At 42.4% G+C, this 14,049-nt stretch overlaps 1 pseudogene; it reads left to right on the plus strand.

The window, feature by feature from the left end:
* The first annotated feature begins 13,954 nt into the window (after nt 1–13,954).
* Nucleotides 13,955–14,049, plus strand: LOC128777484 (U6 spliceosomal RNA; annotated as a pseudogene).

Genomic DNA, 14,049 nt, shown 5'->3' on the forward strand with positions numbered 1-14,049 from the left:
AAATGGAAAAAACGGAGATGGTATTTGTTTACATTTATTGAAAAGACGACTCTGTTTCTCTCTCTCTCTCTCACTTTCTCTCGGTCACCTTGGGCTAGAGTTTGCTGCCTTCCCTGTGTTAATTGGGTCAGCATGTGCTCACTAAGTGATCTCTGACACAAGTCACTCCAGGAAGCAGGTTAAACACCTTTTCTCAGAGAGGCATACATTTTCACAGCTTTTCATTTGAAATTTGTTCCCAGTGGGGATTTTTTTCCCCCTCATCTTCCCAAGAAATTCTGTGACTGAAAATTCGTGTGAGTTATCTCAATCACAAACGGAAGTTGTTTCTGCACAAATCCCTCGGTAGCTGAATGGATTTGATCCTCCTGTGTGATAAAGCCAGATCCAAAGGCAGCCCTGTAGGGACATGCGTTCTGTGCCCGGATCTGCCATTGACACCTTGGGTGACCTTGAGGAAGCCCTTGGCCTCTCTAGGCTCCAGTGTTCTTATCTATAAAAAGAAGGGGGCAGAACAAGCTGATAATGAAAGGTACCTTTCAAAGCATGATTCTGAAGTGAGCAGAAAGAGAGGTCAAGGGCGGATAGCCACCCCACACCTGGTGGGTGGCCCTTTTTACCTTCCTGGAACTCAACTCAGACACACTCTCCACCCAACAAGTCGATCCTCGGCTGTGATCGGGAGACAAATAGGTGGGGGAAGGGCACAGAGAAGAGCAGATCAGGGGCAGTGGTGTAAATACCAGTGCTAAGGGGGCGGAAGAAAACCCCCGCTTCCAGGGTGATCTATGTGATGATAAATCGCGAGACAAATAGTCTAAGAAACCAGTGTAATGTTAAAAGCAAAAGAAACCTCAAAATATTCTTGTGAAGTCCTCAACAAACACTTAATAAATTTAATGATTTAATGGCAAAGGACCTCAGGACACACTCCCCCAATATGTGCCCCTTTGGAACACCGATTGTTTTGAGCTGAAGACTCTGGAAAACAGCAGATACAGGACAGACCCTCTCTGATCGCCCTTATCTGCCTGGAGACATCTCCAAAAGGAACTTGGTCATCTATCCCCTCCCAGGAGCGTCTTCAGCAGGGAAGATAGACTCTCATCACTGGAGACACGAGACTAGAAGAAACTATCATACATCCCATCTAGTCTTCTGAGGGCCCCTTCTGCTTCCCTAAAGTCATCTGCCGTCCCCTAAGTTGGCTACACCCCCTCATTCCCCTATTAAGACATACATAAGCTTTCAAGTCTCACCCACCTTTCAGTATTCTCTTTTGTCCCTACGACGCCCCTGTGTGCATTATATTAAAAGTGAATACATCTGTCGACCTTTTCTGCTGTGAATGCGCCTGTTGTCTGTCTATTTCATACACCCAGCTACACAGCCTAGGAGGGTAGAGGAAAGTCCTTCCTCCCCTACAGGGGAAACTCCAGGTTCCAAGACTGTTGGTGACACCAGGTTACCTTTGTGGCTGGTGGTCTTTCCTTCAAATTGCTGCAAATGCTTTGTAAATTCTCTCTCAAAACCCGACAGAAGGAAGGCAGAAGAGTGCAGAGGCCCCCGGAAGAGGCGTCAGCTGGCCCGTGTGCTACCACTCTGCAGTTCATGGGTGCTTCAACTTTGGGCAAACCTCACAGCCCCTCTGGGCTGCCATTTCTCATCTGTGCAAAGGATGGGGGTGGGGTGGGGAGAGTATATTGAGTCATCTCTCAGATTCTTTACTGCTCAAGAACTCAATGAGCCGGTTCCTGAAACTTGGGCAGAAGCAAGAGAACATATTTGTTACATCATTTGTACCATGGGCACATTCGATAGCTGGTTGGAGACCTACTGGTTTGGTGTTTCCCTTTAATGGGCTGCTTTCTAATTGCTTTTCCTCTTTTTGAAATGGGTATTAAGGAAATATCTGATTTTTTTTCTTTCTTGGCTTACAGCCATGGCTTCTTGTCCCAGCGTTTTCCAAGTCTGTGAATAATGATCTGGTTTAACGTATGGATACCCTGAAGGTAATACCACAAATTGCTCATGATTCAGCTTTGCTTGTGCTTCCCCGTGCAAGGTTCTCCCCGTCTAAAACACTCCGGGATGAGAACTTTACCCACAATACTACTTTAAATGTACACAGACCTTTCCACTAGAGTGTCTTTCACATCTCTGATAGCAGTGATCAACACAGGCTTTAGTGAGGAGTGAGGAAAAGTAAATGCCTTTGATAATGTTGGAAGGGGTCTTTAAAACAGATTTCTCATTTACTCCTAGACTCTCAAATTTTTCCTAGATCCCGAGAGCCATGAAAGCCTGGAGAAAATAGAAGAGGAAGGAACTCGGATGTATAGTGCTTTTTCAAACAGGGGATAAAATGCTGAGTCAACCAGGCGGTCTCTGATTCTAGGTCAGACTTACCAGGGGGTGAGGATTGAGGAGAGAGAGACATACGGAGGCAGTGCCCCAAGACTTAAAAGTCTTAGGAGATACATTGGGGCATCTGCCTTTGGCTCAAGTCGTGATCTTGTGGTTCTTGAGTTTCAGCCCGCATTGGTCTGTCTACTGTCAGCCCAAAGCCTGGATCCTCTGTCTCCGTTTCTCTCTGCCTGTCTGTCCCCTGCTCATGTGCTAGCTCTCTCTTTCTCTCTCTCTTTCTCAAAAATAAATAAACATAAAAAAAGTCTTAAGAGATACATTAATCAATCACAACGAGTGGACTTTTTTTGGAACCTGATTCAAACAGCTTGTTTAAAAAATTATAAGGGGCGCCTGGGTGGCTTAGTCGGTTGAGCGTCTGACTTTGACTCGGGTCATGATCTCATGGTTCGTGAGCTGGAGCCCCGCATCAGGCTCTGTGCTGACAGCTCGGAGCCTGCTTCGGATTGTGTCTCCCTGTCCTGCTCCTGCTCTGTCTCTCTCTGTCTCTCAAAAATCAATAAACGTTAAAAAAAAAATTACTCCTATTTTAAGATGCTCTACTCATGTTCTTCATGTTCATTTTGGAAAGTTTGTATCTTTTAGGATAATTCTTCTAACTGAACTGATAACTGAAATCATAATGATGTCTGGTGATCACTTCAAAATAATTTGAGTTGGGGAACCGGGTGGGGTTATAGGTAGAAATAGATGAGCCAAAAGCTAATGAGCATTGAAGCTGATGGATGAGTCTGGGGAGTTTGTGCTATGAGTCTTCATTATCTGTTCGAAAATTTCCATAACAGTTTTTAAATAACCACCAAGAAAGCAAATCTTCTCACAACAGAGCAATAAGGGAAGCGAGAGAAGCCAAGGTTTGCCCGTCCCGTTTTACACTAGGCATCCCTTTGGGGTTTTGGGGTAGAAATAAACTCTTAGAGTTTGAGGTAACCGTGAAGAATGGAAATGGGAGAAGGAAGAAAGGTCTCGATGCTTTTATATTCCCCAACAATGCTAACATCGCCACACATTCGAATAACGTTTCACAGTCTCAAGTCCTTTCTGTCTCACTGGATCTTGGAAAAACCTGGTGTGTATATTGGTTGTCATCTATGACACCTGATGAAATGTCGTCATTGTGTTGTGTTCGTGTTTGTTTTTGGATGATTTACTTTAAACCTCTGGAAATAGACTCTTGCTTCTTTATTAGTCTCATAGTTGATACTTACGGATTTATTTCCTGTTCGAGTTTTGCGTGGAAGACAGTCTGCATGTCTATTTACGATATTAGAATTCTTAAATGCTCCCCTATCATGATTTGGAGCAGTTTTCTTTTTCCTCTTAGCTTCTACTTGGGGCGGGGGGGGGGGGGGGGGGTGTACAGGGGAAAAGCCATTCTTATTTCCGTTGAGCCCACCCAGCTCTTTTATTTTGTGTTTCCCCTTATCTCCCAGGCTTCCAGCAGGAGTTGTGAAGCCATCAGAAGTGTTCTGTTCTTTTAAATCCCTTACCAGCTTTTCCTTTATTAGCCACATTATCCTTTATCTCTTTCCTGTGACGGCTTTTGAAACACAAATTGATGAAGCCATGTCTTTTGTTATTTAAATATTATACACATCAACATTTACAAGTGTATTACAGGAAGACTTAAACCCAATATCCTACCCTAATGCTGACAAACCTACACATCTGAAGAAATACCACTTTCCTTTCCCCCTTTTTTGTGTATCTCGGGTTCCAGGATTCTACCCTCCTAGCGCGTGAAACTACCAGAGGGTCTGGCATTAAAAATTCCAAACTGGTCACAGACCTTCAGCGAGGTCAAGAGCAGTAAACACCTTATCTTTATAAGGGCAACACATTCTTAAGTTAATACGAAGGCCTGGATGTATTTTGCCAGCATTGGTCTTTATGCAATCACGGGACCACCACTGAAGGGTGCAACGAACTTCTATGCCATCGGAAGATCATCCTTTAAGGGTCTCTAAGCCGAGCTCTGGTAGGGAAGGGATCCCTTGGGTGAAGGCTTCCCTGGGCTCCGACAGGAGTCACTCTGTGACTCTGCAAATATTAAATATAGCCACATGAATCACACTACAAAATTCCAGCCCTGAAATCTGGTGTCGGGCATAACAATTTGTTCTCTCTCCTTGCTCATGAATAACAAAGAATCAATTGAAGAAATTTTGGCCTGTCTAAAGAATACCCTGATGTTTTTTTCCTCCCTGGAGGAGACACATTCTGTATTTGACATGACATATGCTTCTCAAGTGTTATTTTGTTTCATTAATCTTTGAACTAAATTGTCAGTCCTTGTAACTAGAAAGACATTTCCCCAGAACCCTCCTGACTCATGCTAAGGGTACACAACAGCTGATAAACTCTAGTGACCTCTGAGGAGACAGATGGGCTGTGTGGCTTTCAACACCCACGTGGCTTTCTGGACCGTGGGTGACAACATAACCCAGGTTAAAACGCTCGGCAAAAATGGGCAGACCTTTTCCAGACGTGTTAAGTCGAGAGCAGGGGCTGCATTAACCGGTTCTACTGTCCTATCAAATCTCTTGGCTTTAACTTTCCTCTCCCTTATTCTTTCTCATTTGTTTACGCCTTTGTGTGTTTCTGTTAATAATTACAAAGTAATGCAGGCTCATGGCAAGAGTAACAACGGCTAACATTTATTGATGGCTTCTAAGGTGCCAGGCACTCTAGGAAAAGCTTAAAACTCGCACCTCACTTCATTTTCAACAACTCTTTGGGGGAGGTAATATTATCTCCAAATTACAGATTTAAAAAGCTTGGACGTACAGGACTCAGAAAGTTTATCACCCACTCATCCTTCCTGAAAAAATTTCCTTTGGGGAAAAAGCAAGGAATCCAAGAAAGAGAATACAATTCAAAACATGTAAAAGTGGTGAGAAAAATAAAGTAGTAAAATGTAGACTTAAATCTTAAGGTTAAGAGATTTAAGAAAGGGTTTTAAGAGACAAAACAGAGTAATGGGAAAAGAACTTAAGTGATAAACTGGAACTAAAATTTCAGATTATTGCTCCAAGACATGAATTGCTTAAGATCTTGTCTTGTTTCCCCCCAAAAGTTACACTGACTCATTCTAAGCGCTGGTAGAAAAGCATTATTAAAAGCTTTCATTAAAATTGAGGGCCATCTCCTACAATTGTCAAGGTCATCAAAAACAAGGAGAGACTGAAAAGGAGTCAAGTCACAGCCAAGAGGACAACTGAGGAGCGGATAAAGAACATTTGACAAAAGCTGAAGAAGTATGAATAAAGTATAAACTCCATTTAACAAAATGTCTCAATATGGGATCGTTAATTTTGACAGACGTGCCATGTTGAGTATACAGGAACTCTCGGTACTGTCTTTGCCATTTTTCTGTAGATCCAAAATTACTCTAAAATAAACATTTTATTAAAAAAAAAATAAAACCAACCTCATACAGGTGTTGTAAGGATTAAATGAGATAATCAATACAGAAAGATCTGTGCAGGGACTAGAATATAGTAGTTATGTGAAAATGTTGGGGTTCAGAGCGAACAGTCAAGAAGGAATTCTTGAGGCATCTTCACTGTAAAAAGGGTGGTTTCATTAAAGGACAGGGACAGGACCCGGGGGCGGAAAGAGCTGCACTGGGGTTGATAGGAGTGACTGATTATTTAATTTCAAGTTGGGAGGGCGTTGGGGGTAGCGGAATTTGGAAGCAAGGTTTCCAGGACCTTGAGGGACTGGCAGCTGTTAGGAAAAGGTCATTTTACCACTGTCTACCAAAACCTTAGTCCTGAGACCCTTCAGATGTAGATCAGTGGGCCATATGCTTGGAAGATGATTCCTAACATAAATCTTGGGGGCTAGAGAGAAAGGAAGTTTCCAAAAGAATTTTTATGTGTTAAAGGAGACTTACAGGATCCTGGACGTCAGGCTAATGTTAAGCTAAAGTATTAACATTGAGGGAGTCGAGCTCCTAGAGGAAGGTCACTCTGCCTGTCTCAAGGACTCGTCAATGGGCTGTAAGTTGTAAGGAGATTTTATTTATTTGTTTTTCTTTTGCCTTTGTTCTCCACATCAGTAAGTATTCAGTAAATATGAGTTTTTAATAATGATTAAAAAATGAAGGGCTGTCAATAGAAGAAAAGGAATAGAATGCATATTTTTCCAAACTATGGGAGAAGTAGAAGACTTAAAGACAATTCAAGAACCCAATAAAAATAGAAACGTTAAAGAGCAAAGAAAGTTGGGGCGCCTGGGTGGCTCAGTCAGTTGAGCGTCCAACTTCGGCTCAGGTCACGATCTCGTGGTCCGTGAGTTCGAGCCCCGCGTCGGGCTCTGGGCTGATGGCTCAGAGCCTGGAGCCTGCTTCCGATTCTGTGTCTCCCTCTCTCTCTGCCCCTGCCCCGTTCATGCTCTCTCTCTCTCAAAAATAAATAAAACATTAAAAAAAAAATTAAAAAAAAAAAAAGAGCAAAGAAAGCAACATAAATAAAAAAACGTAAAATAAGACACAAGGACTCCGTAACTACAGTAAATGTGAATGAGCTAAATTCATTATTAAAAAGCAAGTGTCCACACTCATTAGGTTGGCTACTATCAACAAACCAGAAAATAACAAGTATTGGCAAGTAAAATGTGCTGCACTCAATTCCAATGTGGGGCAGGCAGGGAGGGGTTCCTGTACAACCACCAAGCAATGAACTCAATTCTGACAGTATCTACCTGGAGATAGCATCAGATCCCACAAGTTAAGGTTCTGTCTCACAGACTAGCATCCCCTCCTTCAGGTGCCAGCCACAAGACCAGGCTGTCACCTGTGCTTCAGTTCTTTTGACCAGAAATGGGAGGTTCCAACAACCCCCGCCTTGGGTTCCATTAATTCCTAGATTGGCTCACAGAACTCAGAAAAACATTGTACTTGCTAGATCATTGGCATGTTACAAAAGATTGTAACGCGGGAGTAACCAGATGAACAAGATGCATAAGGCAACATGCCCGGAAAGGGCTCAGAGATTTCATGCTCTGTCTGTGAAAACCAATTTCCCCAAATCTCCATGTGTTCACCAACTCAGAAGCTCTCCCAACTCACTCCATTTGGATATTTATGGAGACTTCATTACACAGGCATGATCGATTAAATCATTGGCCATTGGTGATCAACTGAGTCAATGTCTAGGCCCTCTCCCCTTCCTGAAAATGAAGGGAGTGAGTGGGACTGGAAGTTCCAACCCTCTCTAATCACAAGGTTGGCTCTACTTGGCAACCAGCCCTCATTCTTAGGTGGAATCCAAAAGTCACCTCATGAACATATAAAAGACACCTTTACTGAGCAATAAAGAAGTTCCTTAGTTAATTCCAGAAAAGGGGGTGAAGATACACACACACACACACACACACACACACACACACACACGTGTGTGTGTGTGTATCTTTCCTCAAATATATATTTGTTGTTATAAATCACAATATTATGGTGAAGATGTGGAAAATTGAAACACTTGGGCATTGGTATTGGGAATGTAAAATGATGCTACAACTATGGAGAACAGTTCCTTACAAACCTAAAAATAGAATGACCATATGAACCAGCAATTCTACTTCTGGGTATATATCCCAAAGAGTTGAAAGCAGTCTCGAAGAGATATTTGCACACCCATGTTCATAGGAGCATATTCACAATAGCCAAAAATGGAAGCAACCCAAGTGTTCACTGATAGATGAATGGACAAACAAAATACAGCATATACATACAACGAAGACAATAGTATATACATATAGAATGAAGAAGAAAATACATTCTGACACATGCTATGACATGGATGAACCTCGAGGATATTATGCTAAGTGAGACGACCTAATCGTAAAAAATGTTGGGGGCACGTGGGTGGCTCAGTCGGTTAAGGTGAAGAGTCTGACTTTTGGTTTTGTTTCAGGTCATGATCTCATGGTTCATGAGTCCAAGCCCCATGTGGGGCTCTGCACCGGCTGTGTGGAGTCTGCTTAGGATCCTCTCTTTCCCTCTCTCTGCCCCTTTCCCTCTCTCAAAAAATAAATAAGTAAACTTAAAGTAATGTTGTATGATCCCACTTATATGATGTTTCTAGAGTAGTCAAGTTTATAGAAACAAAAACAGAATGGTGGTTGCCAGGGGCTGTTGGGAGGGGAAATGGGGAGTGGTTTCATGGATAAAGAGTTTCAGCTTTGCAAGATGCAAAAGTTCTGGAGATTGGATATACAACAGTGCTAATGTACTTAACATTTCTAAATGTTAAGTATACTTAAGTATACTGTATACTTAAAAATGGTTAAGACGGCAAAAAAAAAAATTATTTATAATTTATGTATTTATTTTGAGAGAGAGAACATGCACTTATGAGCCAGGGAGGAACAGAGAGAGGGAGAGAAAGAATCCCAAGCAGGCTCCACACTGTCAGTGAAGAGCCAGAAGTGGGGTTCAGTCTCATGAACTGTGAGCTCATAACCGAGAGTGAAATCAAGAGTCGGACGCTCAACCGACTGAGCCACCCAGGCACCCCGAAGATTGAAAATTTTACGTTATGTGTATTTTACCAGAATTTAAAATTTTTTTGAAGAGAAGATTCTTAGACTGGGTGAAAACATAAAAATGCATCAAGACCATTCTGTGTCACCAAAGAAAAGGAAACTAAACAACAATGAGATATTGCTACATACTCATCAGAATGGTGAAAACCCAGAACACTGACATCACCAAATGTTGGTAAGGATGTGGAGCAGCAGAAACTCTCATTCACTGCTGGTGGGAATGCAAAGTGGTAGAGCCACTTTGAAAGGCAGTTTGGCAGTTTCTTGGAGAACTAAACATACTCTTACCCTAAGATCCAGCAATTGTGTTCTTTGGTATTTACCCAAACAAATTGAAAACACGTACGCACAAAAACCCATACACAGATGTCTGCAGCAGCTTTATTCATATTTGCCAAAATTTGGAAGCAACCAAGATGTCCTTCAGCAGGCAAGCGGATAAAGTGTGGTCATTCCGACAATGGCATATTATTCAGCGCTAACATCAATGAGCTACTAGGCATGAAAAGACGTGAAGGAACCCCAAGTGCATATTAGTAAGTGAAAAAAAAAAGCCAATCTTAAAAGGCTATTTATGGTATGTTTCCAAATATATGACACTCTGGAAAAAGCAAAACCATGGAGATAGTAAAAAAAAAAAAAAAAAAAAAAAAAAAAAATCAGAGGGGCACCTGGGTGGCTCAATCGGTTAAGTGTCTGACTCTTGATTTCAGCTCAAGTCATGATCTCACGGTCTGTGGGATTGAGCTCCGCACTGGGCTCTGGGCTGACAGCACGGAGCCTGCTTGAGATTCCCTCTCTCCCTCTCTCTCTCTGTCCCTCTCTCTTTCTCTTTCTCAAAATAAATAAGTAAACTTAAAAAAAATAAGTATGCCAGCAAATAAGACAGAAATGGAGCTGCCATTTAGGACCCACCACTGGAAGTCACATGGTAAAAATACTCAATTGGTCAAAGCCACCCCAGATCGACCGGATTCAAAGGGAAGGATAAGACCTAATCTGATGGGAAGACTAGACTGGTCACATTTTAGAATGTCTTGTTGGATGGAAGGTATTTTTGCAGCTATCTTTGGAAAACACAATGTGTGACATAAATAAAAATCAATAACAATACAGAAGATTTGAACAATGCTATTAAACTGATGCAATTAGCTTATGTAGATCCCTGCATATATGGCTGTTAGGTACAAAATACCCACCTTCTGAAGTATTCATGGTGTCTTTACCAACAGCGATATATGCTGAGCCAGAAAGCAAATCTCAACAAATTTCAAAGGGTAAGAATTATATAGAGAATGTGTTCTGACCCGCGCGACCTGAGCCAAAACCAAGAGCCATACACTTAACCGACCGAGCCACCCAGGCGCCCCTAAGTCATGGGGGCTAAATCATGATTTTAGAAACAGCATGTATCAAAACTTGTGAAACTTCTGCATGTTGCCACGTTGTAGTAAGCGGTACCAGTCTCGCCTTCCCACTCTTCCCACTCAGAAATGGCTAGAAAACTTTAAACTATATATAAACTAAATGCTGTCAGATATCACACAATACACAGTGCTGGACTATGAGGTCTTTAAAAAAAATTTTTTTAATGTTTATTTATTTTTGAGAGAGAGAGAGAGAGCACAAGCCCATGTACGAGCAGGGGAGGGGCAGAGAGAGGAGAGAGAGAATCCCAAGCAGGCTCCATGCTGTCAGTACAGAGCCCGACAGGGGACTTGATCCCAAGACCATGAGATCATGACCTGAGCTGAAGTCAGACGCTTAACCGACTGAGCCAGCCAGGCGCACCTTATTATTATTTTTTAAATGTTTATTTATTTCGAGAGAGAGTGCAGGGGAGGGCCAGAGAAAGAGGGAGAGAGGATCCCAAGCAGGCTCCACACTGTCAGCACGGAGCCGGATGAGGGGCTTGATCCCATGAACTGTGAGGTCATGATCTGAGCCGAAACCCAAAGTGGGCCACTTAACCGACTGAGCCATCCAGGCATCCCTGTCTCTCCAATCTTGTTGCCACAATTTGCCTTGTGTCATCCCCTCTCTTATGGATCCGAGAAGAGTTGTTCACTTTTTCGTCTGTTCGGCTTTTTACTTATTAGGATGGAGTGGTGGCTTGCCAAACTTCTTACATGTAGAACCGGAAACTGTTAAGTCTCCCTCTTTCATTTCTAACACTAGTAACTTGTGTCTTTTTTCCTTGGTTGGCTTGGCTAGAGTTTGATCAGTTGTATTCATTTTTTTTTTTTTCAATGTTGGTATTAGAAAGAGAAAGACAGACAGTTCGTGAGTGGGGAAGGGGCAGAGAGAGACAGAGACAGAATCTGAAGCAGGCTCCCGGCTCTGAGCTGTTAGCACAGAGCCTGACGCGGGGCTTAAACCCATGAACCGAGAGATCATGACCAGGACCCAGGAGCCCCATGATAAGTTGTATTTTCATTTTTATTCAGTTTAAAATATTTTAAAATTTCTCTTGAGAATTTCTTCTTTAACCCATGTGTTATTTAGAAATGTGTTGTTTGGGGCGCCTGGGTGGTGCAGTCGGTTAAGCGTCCGACTTCAGCCAGGTCACGATCTCGCGGTCCGTGAGTTCGAGCCCCGCGTCGGGCTCTGGGCTGATGGCTCGGAGCCTGGAGCCTGTTTCCGACTCTGTGTCTCCCTCTCTCTCTGTCTCTCCCCTGTTCACGGTCTCTCTCTCTCTCTCTCTCTCTCTCTCAAAAATAAACATTAAAAAAATTCTTCAATGTTTTGATCCTTGTATTTTATATGTTCCTTATTTTAAAACTGAATAAGGGGCGCCTGGGTGGCGCAGTCGGTTAAGCGTCCGACTTCAGCCAGGTCACGATCTCGCGGTCCGTGAGTTCGAGCCCCGCGTCAGGCTCTGGGCTGATGGCTCGGAGCCTGGAGCCTGTTTCCGATTCTGTGTCTCCCTCTCTCTCTGCCCCTCCCCCGTTCATGCTCTGTCTCTCTCTGTCCCAAAAATAAATAAAAAAAAAAAAGTTGAAAAAAAAAAAATTAAAAAAAAAAAAAAAAAAAAAAAAGAAAGTCAAGGGGCACCTGGGCGGCTCAGTCGGTTCAGCATCTGGTCTGGATTTTGCTCAAGTCATGATCTCACGGTTTGTGAGTTCGAGCCCCACATCTGGCTCTGCAGTGATAGCACAGAGCCTGCTTGGGATTCTCTCTCTCTCCTTCTCTCTGCCTCTCCCCTGCTTGCTCTCTCTCTCTCTCTCTCTCAAAATAAATAAAGTTTAAAAAAATTTAAAAAGTATTTCTTTCTGAGGGTCCTAGGCCAAAACATTCAAAGCCGTTGATTTAATATCTGAAGTTATTGTCTGAACATGCTAAAACAGATGCCACAAAATGTTTCTTACGTCTGATCTTGAGCAATTTTACCTTTTACCGTGTTCGTCTCAAACAATTATATTATGTATAACTGTATTAGACTTTGTTTCACAGCCAGTTACATCTATAGAAATACAACCCATAGAAGAAATTATGGTTTGAAAAGCCTTTCTATTTTTCTTTCCTTTTTTTAAAAGCTTATTTATTTATTTTGAGAGAGAAACAGCACGAGTGGGGAAGGATAGAGAGAGAGGGAGAGAGAGAAGAATCCCAAGCAGTCTCCATGCTCTCAGTGTGGAGCCCGATAGGGGGCTCGAACCCATGAAACTGTGAGGTCATGACCTGAGCCAAAACCAAGAGTCTGACACTTAACCGACTGAGCCACCCAGGCACCCCAAGCCTTTCTGCTTTTCTTTACAATATTTAAACTCCTTTGTTGAATAGCTAGATAAAAATTTACAGTTAAATATTTAACATACTTAAATGTTTGAATATTTGAATTTCCTTAAAACATTAGTTTAAGGTCTGAAATCCGCAACTTAACCGACATTTACCTTGGGTTGGGGATGAGAAGTGACGGAGGGCCTGATCTAGGTTTTACTTCTTATTAATACAACCTTGTCTATAAAGGAATACGGCTCCATGGAAAAGTGATGTCAACTATTAATTGGTTTATTGACTCGGCTATAATATTTGCTTTATTTTCTCGTGGCGTAAATATTTCATAACAAAAAGATTTTTTAATGCTGTCCTTGTAATTCTAACGTTTTAGTGCCACTTAATTCACAAACACCTGAGATGTAACTAAGGGGGTCATTAGGTTCTTAAAGGGAGAAATAGTTTTTGTTCGTTTTTTTTTTTAGTCTTGACGCATTTTGATGAAAAAAATGTCCTTACTATGACCTCCTGTTTCCATGAGATAGAGAGCGGGTCTTTAGTCTTTGGAAGCAGAGGAGCCCGAACTTAGACGGTAGAATACGTTGTTTTGAGTACACGTGTCAGACGAGAGCAAAAGCCTACCGTGGAAAGACCAGTCAGGAGGGCAGTGTTGCAAAGTCCAATCAAAGGAGACCCCTCGCTCAATCTGAGAAGTTGTGCTGTGAAAGGAATGGACGTTCAGACACTGAAAAGGAAACTGAAGACTCCTGGTCTCGGAGGTGGGCCCTCAAATGTGTCCACGGTGTGGGAGTAACCGTGAAATCGAGACAGCAATGGGTCAGGCAAGGAGCGGACGGTCTCCTTGGGTCCTCTGACAGACAATACTTTGGCCGCCTTGAAAACGGGTAGGCCTGGAGGTGAAATGGACAGCCACACTCAAAAGGAAAACTAAATATTCCTCCTCAGATCCAACCCCCCACAAAACCCACTCTTAACCATAGTGAATATATAAAGAATCATCAGACACTCTGGAATACTCAACAGGCACCCTCCCTCCTCCTCCCTCCTACTCGCTCCTCTAAATAAGAAGGTACGCACAGATACAGTGAGCTTTTTGGAGACGTTGGAGAACTCTCAAGATGCTTTATTTTCTGACACGCATGCGTTCAACCTATTTGGAAAACGTTCTACTTAGAGCAATGTTTCTCACCCTTAAATTCACCAAATAATTTTTAATAAAATAGAAGCTACTAAGTATATTGTGCTCGCTGTGGCAGCACAAATACTAAAATTGGAACAATACAGGCAAGATTAGCATGGCCTCTGCACAGGGGGACACACAAAAAGCTACTTAGT

The sequence above is a fragment of the Panthera pardus genome, unplaced genomic scaffold (genome assembly GCF_024362965.1).
Source record: "Panthera pardus isolate Hobbes unplaced genomic scaffold, ASM2436296v1 HiC_scaffold_16, whole genome shotgun sequence".
Taxonomy (NCBI): Eukaryota; Metazoa; Chordata; class Mammalia; order Carnivora; family Felidae; genus Panthera; species Panthera pardus.